This window comes from Cygnus atratus, chromosome 15, assembly GCF_013377495.2.
Source record: "Cygnus atratus isolate AKBS03 ecotype Queensland, Australia chromosome 15, CAtr_DNAZoo_HiC_assembly, whole genome shotgun sequence".
NCBI classification, from domain to species: domain Eukaryota; kingdom Metazoa; phylum Chordata; class Aves; order Anseriformes; family Anatidae; genus Cygnus; species Cygnus atratus.
Genome location: NC_066376.1, coordinates 10,714,238 through 10,726,686, shown reverse-complemented (window position 1 = coordinate 10,726,686; position 12,449 = coordinate 10,714,238). Strand labels below are relative to the sequence as shown.

Sequence of the window (12,449 nt, the reverse complement as noted above, 5' to 3'; positions counted from 1 at the left end):
AAGATTTCCCATATCATCCCCATGTTAATACACCAGGGCGATAAACACAATGTAGGGAACTCCCATATGCATGCAGCTGACAACGTTCATTCAGATTTTGAGCTTGGATTTTTATTCTGTCATGAATTACAGACAAATCCCAGTGACAGACACTATGCAGAATAGGCTTTGCTGAATCCTGTGTTATTCATTAAAAATACCTCTCTGTATGCATATACAACTTCCTTTATATGTGGATATTATTATTATTGTATTTCCTTAGTATGTGGATATTATATACCACAACTATATAGGTAACCTGAAGGACTTAGTACTACTTTGTGCTTATCTTTTACTTCTAACAGGAAAAAGAGCAATTTCAGTGTAAAAACATTCCTGTATTCTGGGCATGACCTGAGCTTACGTCATCTTAGTTGATGCAGAGAGCCCTGCTTGGCCCTCTCGTGGCTTTTCCGCAGTCAGAGGAAAGAGGAGCAGCTCTGCTCCAGGCAGCTCTGTATGAGGTGCCTTGTTACTGTTGTGTCAGAGTAGGCTTTGAAAAGCAGCCCGTGGCACTGCAGCACAACTGGAAGGAGATGATTACTGTGGCTGACAGAATGGAGGAAAATGACTTTTGCATCAGCTTCTTATATTGCTGTGCACTGCCAGTGACTAAGGCTGTTCTACGGCCTGTCAAGTGTGTTTAACCACAGCTAAATAGCAAGTGCCCGGGACTTCAAATCTGTGCTGTTACAAGGCATACTGAACACTGCGAATGTTAATTGTATCACTGCTTCTCAAAGTCCATGATATCTGTGAATGCAGACTAATGGGCAGTGTGGTTCTCAGTGAGGAGTTACCATGCAGAAAGTTGCAAGAAAGCAGGTCTGAGAAAGTGGAAAAGAGAGTGTTTGTGTGGATAAGATACTGCAGTACTACTACTGGACAACTCTGAATGTGGAAAGCTGAAATATGAATGCAAATATGCTGTGATGGAGCCAGTAGACACTCAGTACTTCTGTAGTTCTTTAGAATATCAGCCATGAGCGACAAGAATCAGTCAATATTTGCAGTGCCCAGGGCCAGGCCCAGAGGCAGTGGGCACAAACTGGAGCACTGGAGGCTCCCTGTGAGTACCTGGAGGCACTTCTGTGCTGTGCGGGTGCTGGAGCCCTGGCACAGGTTGCCCACAGAGATCTTCAAAAGTTGCCTGAACACGGGCCTAGGCAAGCAGCTCTGGGTGGCCCTGCTGGAGGCTGGACCAGACGGCCTCCTGAGGTCCCTTCCAACCTCAGCCATTCTGAGATTCTGTAGTTCTTGACCACAGAAAACACATTTATGACTGGTTTAGACAAGCTAAACTACTTGGTGCTAAAGGCATGACAATGCAAATTATAGCAAGCTGCTTTATTAAATCCAGTGACAATAATAGCTGGGTGTGTTGGTGACTGATTTACTTATAAAGCAGTGAATTTTTCTGAATTGTTGCATCCCTGCTGTGTAGCCTCCCTGCTCAGCTGTACAGAAACTTATATTGTTTGTCACAGTGAAAGCAAGCCTTTGTCTCTGGTGGAAAAAGCTAGGGGATCATTCTGCAAGTTAGAGTGCCAGGTAAAGAAAATACAGGATTCCAAGTGCTAACCAGGAGAGAGAAGGAAACAACAACAATAACAAAACAACAAAAAACACACTTCATGGCTCTGACATCAAAGTGGAGAAATAGGAAGTGTGAGGAAGAACACAGTACAAATTTTATAGCATGTGAATAACTGAAGCCTGCTAGACACAGTGATGGAAGTGGATCAAAATTACTAACAGTTCTTAACCATCTGTTGAGAGGTGGGAGTTGGGTCTCTGCTAGGCCTCCTTCCCGTCTCATATTCCTCCAGCCTATTTGCAACTGCCTGAGACAATTGCTGCTCATGAGCTGTCTGTGATTGTTAAATCACAAGTCTACGTATATGTTTCAAGTAAGTTTTCTCTTTACATACTGGTGGCCTTCTCTAAATATCTGTTTAACTGGTACCCATTATATTAGCATTAGATCTATATAACTACTTCTGCCATTGTAGATGTCCAAGAAGTATCAGAGCCTAAAATACCAGATGGAAAAATTCCTTTTTCTGAACAAATGCACGTGAGGTTTTTATATTTTTAGAATTGATTAAATTATTATGAATGCAATTTTGTTCTTGCAATGATTGTTCGGGAGCCTGAAGTTCATCAGTGGGATTGTAACATCTGTCCTGAGAGTGGCAAGATTTCTTATGGGGGTCTGCGTCTGTTGTTAACTAGGGAAATTGTGTCCCATCAACCCCACTATCATTAATAGGACTGAAGGATCCAGACTGCTATGAGGCACAGGGCTGTGAAGGGAACATATTGTTCACAAATACCGGAGCTTAGTCTTCTGCCAGTAGGGGGCGAATAACGGAAAAGAGCCCAGTCTGGGATCTCTAGAGAGCAGGGCTACTGTCTGAAGCTTTCATGAGGAATTCTTCTAGTTTTTATGTGTTTATACAAACCTTTTCAGCTTTAAGTAGAAACCAAATTCTAATTTTGAAAACAGTGTTGCTACTATATTGTTGTGGTTAAAACAGTGTTTCTCTCAGTATTTAGTGAGGATTGATTGACGGAAACAGGGAATGGCAGAAATATGAACCAAAGTGCTCGGATAGACTCATAGCAAGTTAACTGTGCAAATGGGAAGAAGGAATGTTTATCAAACTTCCAGTTCTTAAGCTTTGTGCTAACTTTATAATGAATTACATGTATTATTTTTTTTTTTTTAACACCAGAAAAGTTGCTACTATATAAATATAACCCAAGGCAGTTTCGGAGTATAGTTTAATTCATTTGATTCTTTTTTTCTACCATGAAATTCCTCAGTGGTTGTTAGATCATTTCTTCTGTAAACCTTGGCCTTTATGACTGGACAATACAGATCGGGAAAAAGGCTTGGAAAAATGTGTAACCAAGTTGAAATGCAAAGCATATGAATGCTGAGGATGCCCCAAAACTTATACAGCAAAAAGGCTTCCGTAGGTACAAAAATGTACCACTAAATTCAATAGAATTACATGTGAAATTCAGCTGGATTGTGAGTATTGACTGCTGCAAATGATTACTAGTACTGTTTATCATGCTTGCACTAGAGCTATGCCCTACCGTCACCACTGCAATGAGAAATGAATGGGGCATAAAATACCCAATTCAATACCCTGTTCTATATACCGTGCAATGGTTTGATAAATCATGATATAAATAAAACAAAATGTTAATGAGACAAAATCATAATATATTCTTATAAAGCCAAACAAACATTTAGCAAGCTATTCTTAAATTTACAGCAAACTGTTTAGAAAAAAAAAAGTTTCATCTTTTTTTTCCCCTCTATATGAAATTAGAAAGCAATACTGAGGGAATTTAGTGAGAGAAGTTAACTAAGAGCCAGGATATCATATAAAGCATTAATTTATCTTTGATCAAAGTATCTGAGCCACTCTAATTAGCCCAAGTGTTCTAGCTTTTGAAAATGGAATTGCTTTTCTAGCTGCAATGTGATATTTCCTCTAACACCCTTGTGCATAATCAGCAGAGCAAAAGAGAAAGGTGAACTGTTCACTGAGAAATTAAAGTAAAATTCATATGAACAGCACAATTCTGCTATTACCATGACACTGCCTAATCTTAGCAGATCACATTTTCAACCTAAAACTCTTTTTGTGGACCAGCTAAAGTAGCAGCATGTACAAGGCATAAATAGTTGTGTTCATTTTAAAGAAGCTTTGAGAAAAGTAATTATATATTTAGAAAACAGTGCTGATTCTCTCTTCTGCACCAAAACTCACTGTGGGACAAGCTGGGGCCAAGAAAGCAGCTCTTGGACTGTGGAACGGGAAGCCCCCAAAGGTTGCCACCTTTGTAGTTAATAGGAGTAGTTGTGAGAACTCAGTATCTGGCCTCTTGTATTTTCTTGAGAATTGTAGGAGAGTATTTCCAGTGGAAGCCAAGGGCTGTGTGAAGCTCATGCTTGACTGACAGCAGTGAATTAGTTGGACATCTAGCTCTGGATGAACCTAAAGGCATACACATCTCAGCCTTAGGAAAGTAGCTAGTGCTTGACTTCAGAAAGCTAATACTTTGAAGGTTAGTACATTAGCCTAGAGAAATGTCGTCTTCTGATTTAAGGTCTTCTGAGGGTCTAAAATAACACAGCTCCATTTAACATGAAAAATGGTGCAGTGTTGAGAGCTGTTCAAAACAGAACGACCTCATGGCAACACACAACAAGAGAAGCCTCTCCCACCCTGCACTTGTCACCCTTTCATTTAGCATAATACTCAGAAAGTCAAACAGAGACTTCCAGCACAGAATAACTAAATAAACTAAATACAAGGAGTTTAACGGGTGTTTGAAACCTCCCAGCATCAGGACAGACAGCCCTTAGAATACTTCTGCAAGTCATGCAACAGAAAGCTTTCACTCCCCAAGGCAGGGGAGGCACTTTTGGAAACTTTAGCTGTGCACATGAAATAAACCAGCATCTTTCCTGGACAAGAGTATCTCAGAATGTTGTTATAAGGGTACTATTTACTTATCCATAGAATTAAGATTTAGACACAAGTTAATAGCATTCTGAGTAGTTACATATATATAGTGAGGGCTGGTGGTGAATCTAGTATTAATGCAACAGCTGTTGCCTATTGAGCCCCTGGACATTAGAGTATAAAGGACATTGTGTTTTTAAGTTTCTTTATGATTCTGCCACATTTTAGATCAAGCTGTTTGTTTATTCACTCAGGATGTTGCAAAGGTTAGGAAACCAGGTTTAAGGAGAACACTTCCACATTTCGATAAACTTCTGAAATGTCTCATCATTTTTTTATTACAGTGATGTGTTCTGTGCTGCTGATACCTTCTCCCCACTCAGAACAGCTGGGTTTTCAGTTTAAGGAAGCTCCTCACATTCCATCTGCTATCTGGCAGTCAGTATCACATCACTGCAGTCATTTGATCTTCTTTCACCTGAAGGCTCTGCAGCTGTTGTGTGCTTCTTGACAAAATACTTGTATTTGAGTTTTTGACTAAATGTCTTTGCTCCTTGTCTCCAGGACAGGACAGTGGCCTGGCCTGGGAACAGGACGAGGCATCAGCAAGCATATGAACAGGATTATTTTGCATGGTAGGGCAGGAAGTGTTATGCCAGCTAGTTCTATTGAGCAATGGTTTCTGTACTCTCCAGTAGTAAATCCAGTCCTGGTGTCTCATTTAAATTTTTCCTTTGTTATTTATTCCAGCGGCATGAAACCTAATTTTCATTACATAAAAGTTCATGCCCAATAAATTGAAAGTGCTTTTAAAGATGGCAAAAAAAGGCAAAACTCTCTTTGACTAATAACCCTGTGATGAAAAGGACTGCAGCAGTATGAATATAAAGACCTTGTAAAGTTAGCTAGTGGACTTGAAAGCACCTGAAATCTATCTTTTCCTCTGTGATCTGGACACTTAATGGAGTAAGGCAAGTTAGGGTTTCTTAGCTATGACTGCAGGCAGCTTCTGTGGAAACACAATTGCACCTTCAATCCAGTTTGTAGTTGATGAGCATCCTGTTTGCTGGCACTGTCAACAGAGAACAAAGGACTTAGAGTGTTTCAAGTGAAAATCCCATAGTTATTCTCTGCAGATAAGAGATAAAGAACAGTGTTAGGAATAGGCCAAGGTTTCATCGTCAGTGCCCACAATGAGAACAAACAAAATATTCCACTTCTAGGGTTTCTAGTAGTGCAGCTTTCACTTGACTGAAATTCATTAAAACATTTTCTTGAAAATATTTTATATGTAATCATTAAAAAACATCTTGCATTGTTGTCGTGACATACATAAATGTTTTTTTCTTCCTGAGATTGCAGCCAGCATAGGTTCACGAAGGGAAAGTCCTGCCTAACTAACTTAATTTCTTTTTATGACAAGATTACCCACCTAGCTGACCAAGGGAAGGCAGTAGATGTGATTTTTAAAAATTGTTTTATTTTAGCAAAGTTTTCAATACTGTCTCTCACGGTATCCTTCTGGACAAAATGTCCAGCATACAGCTAGAAAAGTACAGAGTATCATGGATGAACAATGGGATGTGGGTCAGGCTCAATGGTGTGTAAGAGGAGCTAAGTCAGGTTGGTGGCCAGTCACTAGTGGGGCTCCATTTTAGGGCCAGTTCTATTTATGTATTTATTTTTTTATAAATGGCCTGGATGCAAGAGTTGAAAGCATACTAAGTCTGCAGACAACACTAAAGTAGGAGGAGCTGTTGAGTTCCTTGATTGTAGAAAGTTGTTTCAGACAGATCTTGACAAAATAGAAGGCTGGGCAGTCACCAACTGTATGAAATTTAACAAAAGTGAGTGCCTGGAATGGGGCAGATATTTGTATGTATGTGGGATGAGAGGATGGAGCGCAGCTCCACAGAATGGGATTGGGGGGTTCTGGTCAACAGCAATTTGAATATGAACCCGCAGTGTGCCCTGGCAGCCAGGAGGGCCAGCTGTACCCCAGGGTGCCTTGGGCCCAGCACTGCCAGCTGGTGAGGGGAAGGGATTGTCCCGCTCTGCTCTGCCTGGTGAGGCCTCACCCCAGGTACTGTGTGCAGGGTTGGGTGCCACAATATGGGAAGGACTTAAAAGTATTAGAGAGTGCCCGAAGGAGGGCAACAAAGCTGTTGAAGGGCCTGGAGGGCAAGGTGTATGAGGAACAGCTGAGGTCCCTTGGTTTGTTCATCCCAGAGCAGAGCAGGCCAAGGGGAGGCCTCATGGTGGCCTGCAGCTCCCTCACGAGGGGAGTGGAGGGGCAGGCGCTGAGCTCTGCTCTCTGGGGATAGCGACAGGACCCGAGGGAATGGCATGGAGCTGGGACAGGGGAGGGTCAGGCTGGGTGATAGGTAAAAAGTTCTTCAATGAGAGGTTGTCAGGCAGTGGCACTGCTCTTCAGGACAGCGGTCATGGCACCAAGCCTGCCAGAGGTCAAGGAATGTTTGGACACTGCTCTCAGACATAGGGTCTGATTTTGGGGTGGTCCTATGTGGAGCCAGGGGTTGTGCTTGATGATCCTTGCGGGTTCCTTCCAACTGGGGATATTCAGTGAAAATAGTAAAAGGACTAAGTTGGAGTCTCAGATGTAGTTCCTGAAGCTTTCCTGACTTATCATTGAGGATAACCCAACACATGACCCTGTCAATAACAATTTCTAAATGTATCCATTAACTCCTTATCTGGAGTTTTTAAAATACTCTGTCATTGACTTGACAGAACAACTGGGACATCGTCACTGTACTGAATTACAAATTACTGGCACAGCTCTTTTTGTCATTAACTAGTCAAACTTCAATACCTTACAGTATTGTACTCTCAGCACAGAACTGGGCTTATCACAGTGTGCTGTCCTGATTCCCCTCTGTCCTTTTTTAAGAAGGCAAGAGACAAGTAAACAAGACTCTGAAATACTCTTACTTATTTGCTATTGTATATTAGCCTCTTGAAGTCTCAATCATTTTATCTCACCTGTGCATCCAGGAACATCTCCTTCCTTCGGGTAATCAGAAGTTTAGATTAATTATGCTAATCAGCTACTCCAGGCTGACACAATTAGACAGAACATGCAGTATCTCTGGAAATCTGTACAGGATCTTTCCTGCTTGATGACTTTAATTTCATGATCCAGTGCAATAATTATGGAAAAAGAGAGTGCCCTCCATTTGTGTTTTCATCTCTATGGTTCCACATTTCAGCTAATTTTCATAAGAACTCCCCCCAGATTCTGAGTGCAGAAGCATCTTTCATCAGGCTGCCTTAGCGTTTGCTGATCTGCAGGAATTTTTGTTTTCTCTTATCTCCCGACTTGAAAGATACATTTATACACAGATACTGAACATTTAACCAAAGTACATTTCTGTTAGACTCAACACAGAAGGGTGCCAAGAAGCTCTCCCGCAGATCTGGCTACTGGAGTGATGGATCTGTGTGTGGCATTGTAGATATAACTTGATAGAGCTTATAGAGGGAATTAAATCCTAACTTGCTGCACTATGAGAATGCGAAGAAATATTTCTGTGGCTTTTTTTAAACAGCTATATATATTTGTATTTAATGTAATGGTGTCTCTTAGCACCTTCAAGACAAACAAGAAAAAAGATCTATCCATTTCATTTCACGTTGGGTAAAGTTAAAAATCAGATTGTGCAGTGTGGTTTATAAGTTAGGTTTGAAACACCAGGATGAGCACATGTAGAGAGTGGCTTTGTTTTCATTCACATTGTAGAAAAAATATATCTGCAACAAAATTATAAAAGAGACAAGTTAATCCATTTATTGTTTAACAACACTGTGGTAAAGATTATAAAGATTTAATGTTAAACAGGAATAGAGGGCCAAGAAGTCTTGAAATGATATTAGCTTGGTTGAGTTAATGGAGGTGGCTGCTGACTTCAGTTGATTTTCACCAGGACTTACAAAGTTTGTTGGCTGTCCATTTCTGTGGACTCACTAGAGTTGGGGTACCTGACTTAATGTAGGACTTTGATTTCCAAACTGGGATTTAGATGGATTTTAAGAAGTAGATCCATTAAATTATCTGGTTTCCAACTTTCCACTGAAGCACCAACTCCCTGCCAGAGGTGTGAGCTAGAAGCACAGACCTGTGGAGAAGAGTCAGACTCAGCTGTCCCTGCAGTACAGTCATTTTCTGACAGCCTCAAGCTGCTCCCAGTGTGTGCATTTATGGATCTGTGGTTATGAACTCTTTCTGTGTGGCTTTAGTCTCTGTTTCTAGGCTTTTGATTTCACCTTGGGGGCAGCTGCCCAAAATTTTGGTATGACATTGTCCAACTTGGAGATACCAGATTAATCCTCTTTTTGAATTGGGCCACTACCTCAGTTTCTATATCTTTAAACTGAAAATGCCATTCCTAAACTGAATTACAAGGTTGTACAGAGAATTATTAGCACTTGTAATGTTCTCCAACGTGGCAGAATCCTGAGCACAAATGCTATTCTGCTGCTGTGTGCTGAACAGCAGCTGTTCAAGAGACATGACAAACACACACTCATCTTGATAGACTTTTGAAGTTTTGAGTGAAAATGTTACAAATTAGCTGAGCTGCATTGAATTATTGAAGTGTATGTATTTGTTTTGTGAAGATAGATAAGCAAGTAGCTATATCGCTTTCCTGTAGTGAGCATTGCTTGTTATCCTACTCTGTGCCTGAAACAGTTTGCTTATCTGTTACCTGTATCTTTTCCCTGTCCAGGCAACTGTATAGCTTCTTAATATTGGAATTGTGAAAGTAGAATTTCTGCTTCATTGTGTTTAAAAAAAAAAAATCCCTCCGTGAATTTAGAATTATTTTATTCATTTTTAATAATGATTGTATTAAATAAGGATTTTTCTAATGTTGTTGTTAGTTTTATAAAGGAGAATTGTTTCCATAGGAATATAAACTTCCATAGGAATATTAGCATTTTAATTATTAACATAATTAAGAATATTTTAATGTATTTTATTGAAATAAATTAAAAAAAATAAAATATCTAGAAGAAATAGTGTACCAAATATGATTTAACCAATCTTTTGTGAGGTTATAAAGTAATTAGTAATGCCTGATATTAGATACTCTTCCGTAAAAATTATAATACTTTTCTGTCAAAATTCCTGTTCAGTCATATGAGAAACCATATTTCTAAGAAATTGTTCCTTATTTTGAAGAAACTTTGATAAATGTAGTTTCAAGTTATATTTTTCTCTTGACCATGAGTATAAGTACCATTGATGCTAACACAAACATTCTGTGTGGAAGATGTGCAGACCTGTGACATCTACATTGTAAACAAGAAATCTAGAAGATCAGAATAAATTAGAAAAGAATCTTTTGCCCAGCATTTGAAAGAGAGGAGCTGGTATATTATTATAGGCATAAGAAGCATAACTGTTTCCAAGTTATTTCCAAGTATCATGGGGAAGAAGAGTTTTGAGAAGTTTGAGGGAATATCATGACTAGAGGTGTTTGTGAAGAGATTTCGGTAAGTGTGAAGACAACTTAAGAGAAAACAAAAGACACTTATTTGAAAATATAGTCAGTGAGATTTGGAGGTGAGCATCATGGCTGCTTGATCTGTCACTACAGAATGAAACTGGTAAGAGGCTGTGAATGACCTTTAACAGTGCAGGAAATAAAAAAGAAATCTAAAGGAAAGATGGAGAAAGGATGTTTGTTTGTTAGTTAGTTAGTTTTCTTGCAGTCCGTCATTTTAGTTTCTTTTCTTACTGTTGTATTACAGGTCAGCACTGAGGCTGCAGGTGCTTAGTCTCTCTTCTTTATTTTCTGTTTGGTAGTATTTTGGTTTTTTTACTTTCTATCACTTGTCTTAAAAGTCATAGTTTCAGAAGAGGAGAGTGGCTTCCCTGAAAGCTATAAATTTTAAGTTATGCCTTTCTTAGTCTGAGCTCATCCCTGTGAACAGTGCTCACATTTTTCTGCCTGGGAAAATCACAATTTCCTCTGCAGACATAAAAATCTCTGCATTCGCTTTTGGAGCGAATGATGATTGCCTTGCTATCTATACCTGTAAAAAGTCTAATTCAGAATATTTTCTGCATCCTTCAGTCTACTGAAAACATCAGTGGGACTACAGGACACAGGTGAAACACATAATCAGCAGGCTGGCCCAGGGTACTCAGCCTTGCTTTCTCTTCCACCAGTTTCTCTCTAGAGATATTCTGGCCTCATGAGGACCTGAGCTTTATGTGGTCCTGTATCATACTTTCAACATGCTGTGGTTTGGTCTGTAGTGAAGAAGAAGAAATCTGAACATTAAATCCTTTCTTCTACGACATTCAGCAGCCATTTGATGATAGTATCTGCCATCATCTTCTTTGTTAGGAAGCTCTGAAATTGATGTTCAACTTTTTGTATATCTGCCTGTCATCTGTCTCCTTGTGTCTGAAGGATGATAAAGGATTAGCTCACCTTTTTTTTTCTTTTTTTCTTCCCAGATTAGCTGAGGCAGATATGGGATGACATCCTCAGACTAATCTTCCAAGAGTGCAGTTATACTTGCTCCAACTAGAAATGCCATTTCTTCCATTCCTGAGCCATTATGGATCTTGTCATCCAGTTACTGGTAAGTGACCTGTTTTTGCAGCAGTGATCTGAATGGCTATAAGCAGGCTAGAGAATGAGCTATTGCAATATTTGAGACATGAGATAATGAGATTCTTGACAAGAATCTGGCACGTGGATATTTAAAGTGATTAAAGTTTAATGTAGTGGTATTACGACTTGAAATAGGGAAAAGAGGTAGTAAGGGAAACCAATCAAATTTCTCTATATAGTGCCACTGATCTAGCTTTGAAATTCCTTAAAAGGATTACACTCTAGTTTAATCAAATCCTTTGCTCTCCCTAACATTGCTTAGCAATTTTTAGTATCTACCTAGATTTCTAACGTTACAGAGCAGAGTTATGAGTCAGATTACTTTGTGTGTTGAGTTTTAAACATGAGCCATGAATCCCTGAAATCCTTTGTTGTTTAAGCAGAATACATTTAACTCTCTCCATTTAGGGTTTAGTCATCCTTTTCATAAGTCTTTTGATGAATAAGGTCATTAAAATTAACACAATATTAAAATAGCTGGTCTCAGTAATTATAATGTTTAACCATGGTTTCTCCTGAGATTAAACTCTGTTCATTTTGTCTTCCAATCCAAGAGCTTTAACAAAGCTTATTTATAGCAGCCTGAAGACTTGTAGCTGGGTATAGCTTAAGGCTACCACCATATTCTTGTGTAAATCCTCTGTAAATGAGACATCAGTTACATCATATGTTTCTGTGGTAAATTTTAGTGTTCTCTTTTTCACTCTTCATCTCACATTTAAATATGTTTCTTGGTTTTTTAGTAATCATTTAAAAAATATTTCAGTCCTTCCTAATGCTAATAGGTATTTTGTTTGATACTCTCATTAAGTTTTCCATTAACAAATTTTACCTGTCACATATTCCCACCTACCCGTTAACTGAGTCACTGTATGTTGACATGTATTGTGTGATGGGTTTTATGTAAGAAGAACCAAAAGTTTTGTGCATAATAAAATAGGGATTGAGATTAAATTTGTGGAAAAAAGTTTTCTCTAAAAACATATCAGCAGGTTTCCACACTAGTTGAATATGATGACGCCAACATGATATAACGAGACATCCATAGCTAAAACTTCATCCTCTTAACAGAAGTGAATATATTTAATTTTCTGTATATAAATTGACCTCTTTTGTAAGCTGTAGTTGTAAATATTTGCTGAACACTGACTGCAAGTAGTAGCTCTAGGGAAAAAGTATATGCACTGGCTGAAGATGGGAATTACTTAACTGTAGTTGAATTAAAGCCAGTAATCATAAATCCCTTAAAGTCAGAGATTCTGTCTTTCTG

The 12,449-nt window shown here is 39.0% G+C and overlaps 1 long non-coding RNA gene across 5 annotated transcripts in view; it reads left to right on the top strand.

Annotated features, from left to right (window-relative positions):
• The window catches only part of LOC118249135 (uncharacterized), an 87,652-nt gene that overhangs the window by 40,989 nt on the left and 34,214 nt on the right, over positions 1 to 12,449 (top strand). For all 5 annotated transcript variants that reach the window (XR_007708878.1, XR_004778956.2, XR_004778954.2 and 2 more), the window contains one exon: positions 11,020 to 11,147. This is a non-coding gene — a long non-coding RNA (uncharacterized LOC118249135). The remainder of the gene's footprint in view (positions 1 to 11,019; positions 11,148 to 12,449) is intronic.